Raw genomic sequence first — 5,794 nt, 5'->3', positions numbered from 1 at the left:
GTCGCGTCAGCGCGTCGGCCCCGCCCTCCGCTCCGCCCGGCCATAGAGAGCGCGGCGGCCAGAGCGGCAGGTTGGGGGCGGGGTGGGGTGGAGGACGTTCCCTTCGCGCCTGCGCATTCTCTCTCTGGGCGGGGGAGCTCACGGCTGTTGCCTTACGGGGTTGCGGAAGGGGGTCGCTTGCTCCCGGTTACACAACCTGGTGGTGGTCTCCGCAGCGGCGGGGGGTGGGTGGAGGAACGGCGGCCCTTGGCAAGCGTCACCCGTTCTGGAGCCGGTGATGCGCTGCCGCCAGCGGTCGCTCTGGCAGCCGATCGCTGCCGTTGCCCCGCTATGTAAGGTTTGGACTTTGCTCTGAATTTGTTTTTGGGGGGGTCAGGCCATTGCCGGATTTACATTTCCAAAATATAAGATAAAAAACAAAATAATGGTTATGAATCCTTTTAAGTTAGAGCTTAATAATTATTTCACTATTAATATAAAAGGTAAGGGACGCGGGTGGCGCTGTGGGTTAAACCACAGAGCCTAGAGAGCTTGCGGATCAGAAGGTCGGCGGTTCCAATCCCCCCGACAAGCTCCCGTTGCTTGGTCCCTGCTCCCAATCTAGCAGTTCCAAAGCACTTCAAAAGTGCAAGTAGATAAATAGGTACCGCTCCGGCGGAAAGGTAAACGGCGTTTCCATGCGCTGGTCTGGTTTCCAGAAGTGGCTTAGTCATGCTGGCCACATGACCCGGAAGCTGTACGCTGGCTCCCTCTGCCAGTAAAGCGAGATGAGCGCCGCAACCCCAGAGTCAGTCACGACTGGACCTAATGGTCATTGGTCCCTTTACCTTTAAAAGGTAAAGGGACCCCTGACCTTTAAGTCAGTCGTGGACGACTCTGGGATTGCGGTGCTCATCTCGCTTTACTGGCTGAGGGAGCCAGCATTTGTCCACAGACAGCTTCTGGGTCATGTGGCTAGCATAACTAAGCTGCTTCTGGCAAACCAGAGCAGTGCACGGAAACACCGTTTACCTTCCCACTGGAGCAGTACCTATTTATCTACAATACTTGCACTTTGACATGCTTTCGAACTGCTAGGTTGGCAGGAGCAGGGACTGAGCAATGGGAGCTCACCCCGTCACGGGGATTCGAACTGCCGACCTTGTCAACAATTACTTTGATAAAATACACATTTTGTTATGTGCAAATGGCTTTAGATACCTATCAGGTCCATAAATTACCATATAGCATATATTCAACACAAAAAACAGTGACAATTTGTTTTTGACAAAGGGTTAGGGTCTCAGCAACCTAAATCCGGGCCTGCACTCCAGTTCCCTGCGCTCCCAGTGACTGGACTGACTTCCACGCAACTTACTCCGGAGCAAGATTGGACAGCTAAAACTCCACTCATCTACCTTCACTAGTTTCTGGTCTTCCTTGTCACATTTCAGTGCTTTCCCCACTAACTTGCCAAATTCAATCACCTTCCTTAGGCAATGCCCCTTTATCCTATACTGGCTCTCCTCACCCATCACAAATTGTGATTGCTTTTAAAAGTGCTCAAGAGCCTTTGCCTGTCTTCCTTCCTTTATTTCTTCCTTCCTGTATTTCTTAATACTGTATATCAATCTGCCTATGACCTTCGCTCCTCCAACAAAACCATTTTCAGCTACCCAAAGGTCTCCTGCCCACAAACAATTTCATTTTCTATTACTGTCTGGAACTCTCACCCTGAACATATGCGTGATATTGTTTCTATTCCTTCAAATCTTTCTGCATGTAAAATGTGGGCTTTCAAGTCTTTGCATACACACCATACATTTGGAGCATATGCCTTTCTAAAAATAATCCTGGAAACTGGATCCTGGAAGACCTGCCCGCAGGCCTTATTCTATCTAGCCTAGGAGGGAGGGACCGTGGCTGACTCCAGCTACAAAAGCTGAGGCTGCTGAAGAGGCCAGAGACCATCTTGGCTGTCTCTTCGTGCAGAACCAGGTCATCAAGTGTCAGCTTCCACAGCTTCTGCCCACCATGAACCACCATTCATGTTGTCAGCAGCAACAGCAGCAGATACAGAATCAGGGAAATGTAGAGTTGGAAGGAACCCTGGGTATCATCTAGTCCAGGCATCCCCAAACTCGGTCCCCCAGATGTTTTGGGACTACAATTCCCATCACCCCTGACCACTGGCCTTGTTAGCTAGGGATGATGGGAGTTGGAGTCCCAAAATATCTGGAGGGCCAAGTTTGGGGATGCCTGATCTAGTCCATGCAATGCAGGAATATGCAATTCTCCTATACAGAGATCAAGCCTGCAACCTTGGCATTATCAGCACAATGCTCCAACCCTGGGTTTCCCAACCTTTTCCCCGACCACAGCCCCCTTCCGACCTTGTTTCCTTCCTGTGACCCCCCCTTGGGTGAAGGCAAGGGGGTGCAGAGGAGAGCTGTCCCCCCAATAAGTAAAAATCAATACAAATCTGAGGTTCTGCCCCCAACAAAAATCCTGGCTATGCCCACCCCCACCTCCATCCGACTGGTAGAAGGCAGCTATTTAAATGTTTTGTTTGGAAATAGAACATGTTCTATTTATCATTTTTAATAATTTATCCAAAAGACAATTACATAGGAACAGAAGCAGAAAAACAGAATCGTGGAGCTGGAAGGGACCCCTAGGGCCATCTTTCTAGTCCAACCCCCTGCAATGTAAGAAACTCAGCTAAAGCATCCATGACAGGTGGCCATCCAACCTCTCTTTAGAAACCTCCAAGGAAGGAGAGCCCAGAACCTCCTGAGGGAGATCCATCTTCCATGTATTATAAAAAGTAAACAACACTTATTTGACCCCAGTTATTTGACACAGAGAGGGAAACCTACTGTATAAGGCCTTAATTGCTCAGGATTGCAATACCTCCAGGACCGCCTCTCCCTATATGAACCAACCCAAACCCATCATTCATGGATGAGTCTCCAACTGGATATGGTAAATGTATCAGTTGTCAGAAACAACACTTTGCCCATTAATGACAACATCGCCTTTGGTGATCTTCTAAAATTCATTTTAACTGTTGAGCATAAATGTTGGTCTTTAGCAACATGTTCTTGTGATACGGAACTATTGCCTAGTTCCTTCCGACCAAAATGCAGTTGTGCAACACCCCACACCATCTGCAAGGGTGGCAGAGAGAGTGCTTTACAACCCATTAGCCAATACTCAGCTATGTTAAGTTTTGAGGATCTCCATTGTGAAAGGCACAACCGAGCAAGAAGATTCTTCTGGGCAAAATTTATCGACTTGAACTGTGCACACACCTTCGTCCTTTTTTATTATCCCACAGGCAGCTAGTGCTGTCCAGGGAATTCCAACACAACCGTCCCCTAAGGAGGCAACAACAAATAGTGTCTCATCTCATTTACATTTTTTTAAGCATAAATCAAACACTCAGCCATTTTGCATTTATTAGAGAAAGACGTTTCATAATGTGGCACCCTAAACACATTAACTAGGAAGGTCCATCTCAGAGATTTCAATGGGCACCTATTTCCCACTGTATCTTGTCAGAGTAGATCCACTGAAATTAAAGTAGCTAATTACACATGTCCATCAATTTCAATGGGTGTATTCTGAGCCTATCGATTTCAATTAGTCTATTCTTAGGACTAATACGGTACTGGCTATAGCCTATTCTATTTAGAATATAACAGTGTTATTATTGTATTTAATTGATGCTAGCTAGCTAGATGATTAGATCACACAACCTTTTGCCTTATGACTAAGGGCTCATGTTTAGGGAAGTTTTTAATGTTTTACGTTTTATCACATTATTATTATTATTATTATTATTATTATTATTATTATTATTATTATTATGTGGAGCCAGACAGAGTGGCTGGGGAAACCCAGCCAGATGGGCAGGATATAAATAACAAATTATTGTTGTTGTTGTTGTTGTTGTTGTTATTATTTTCCCAGGGCCTGGGTGGACTATGTAATAAATGATAGGATTTTGTTTATTTGGGGTAAAGGTAAAGGGACTCCTGACAATTAAGTCCAGTTGTGAACGACTGGGGTTGTGGTGCTTATCTCGCTTTAAAGGCCGAGGGAACCAGCGTTTGTCCGCTTCCGCAGACAGTTTTTCCGGGTCATGTGGCCAGCATGACTAAGCCGCTTCTGGTGAAACCAGAGCAGCGCATGGAAACACTGTTTACCTTCCCGCCACAGCGGTACCTATTTAACTACTTGCACTTTTGAAGTGCTTTGGAACTGCTAGGTTGGCAGGAGCTGGGATTGAGCAATGGGAGCTCACTCCGTTGCGGGGATTCGAACCGCCGACCTTCTGATCGTACTCATGTACTGTACTGCTTAGCCTTAGATATTAGCTGGTACTGTATGCTGAACAACCCCAACTGGGATCCATCACCATCATCAACAAGAGGCATTCCGGAACAAAGAGCCCCAGAATTTGCTATAATCCTTACAACAACCCTATAGGGTAGGCTAATAATACATGTGGCTATCATTGCAGTGGCAGCTCACCCTGTTGCGGGGATTTGAACTGCCAACCATTCAATCGGCAAGCCCAAGCGGCACAGTGGTTTAACCCACAGCGCCACCCGCGTCTTTGGGATATGGTGAAAATACAACTCCTGGCCAAGATCCTTAAAAAGGTAAAAATTCCAAAAGAAGCTTAACAACTTTGCAAAAAAGAAAGCCTCTGAGGTCTCTTGCTACTGTTGTTACAGGCAATTTCATCTGCTGTTCCTGTGGATCTTACTGCCTGAGGCGGTCACCTCATCATCATCATGCCTCATGGGTGGGCCGGCCCAAAAACATTATTCAGCACAGCAGCTTGCACAACTTACTGAGGAAGATAGCGGCCCAATAAAATTCAAAGTACATAGGAACCATTAATTGCAAATTTATTCAAAATCCAATCAAGACTGTTGAGTCAACCAAAGTGATGAGATTTGATCCAGCGATAAAAGACCGACAGTCATTTACAACTCCAGTGCCCCCCAACTATGAAGGATCCCCCAGGTAGATCCCCACCTTGAGGGGTGCAGATGCTGCCCACTTTGGGGATCACTGAAAAAGATTTCCCCTCCCATACTAAGAAAGGCTTTTAGAAAGGGCTCCAAACTGTGTGAACTCAGAACTTTTGAATTCTGCAACATTAAGGCCTGTGTGTGTGTCCCCACCACAGGAGCCAACTCCCCTAATAAAGCATTTGAGCCCCCCCTAAAAAATGTTTTGTTTCATGTGATCAATTATGTGGGGCAGGGCCTGCCCCTCCATATTTTATTAATCCCTGATCTCCCTTGCTCCCTGTCCCAAGATCCGGATGCCTTCCCTGCAAAAACCCACACGAAAACCAAGAAGAAGAAAAAGAAAAGAAAAAGAAATCGAAAGAATCAGAAATCAGGAAGACTAAAATTTTCCAAAAAAAATGGGGAAATTTTACAATTTATTGTAAAAAACCCCAATGTAAACAGTTAAAATTGTTAGTAGGATTGGAATGGCACTTGTAGTTTAATGGTGAATTTTGGATATAATGGAGACGTAAAAGATTTGGATAATTATAAAAGATGCAGGAGGAAATGATTAATAAGGCACGAGGACCCACAAAGCGGAGGAGGCAAGTCCAGGAGATTCTATGGAATCTTGTCTTTATGTTGCATATGTGATTGTAAAACTAAACTGTAAAACCAAATAAATAATTTAAAAAGAAAGAAAGAAGTCCGAAGGGACCAACAGGGGAAGAACCCCTTCGGAGGAACTCTGCGCTCTTCACTACTACCGTAGACCCGGGATT

The sequence above is a fragment of the Zootoca vivipara genome, chromosome 12, assembly GCF_963506605.1.
Source record: "Zootoca vivipara chromosome 12, rZooViv1.1, whole genome shotgun sequence".
NCBI classification, from domain to species: Eukaryota; Metazoa; Chordata; class Lepidosauria; order Squamata; family Lacertidae; genus Zootoca; species Zootoca vivipara.
Note: the sequence above shows the minus strand (reverse complement) of the source record.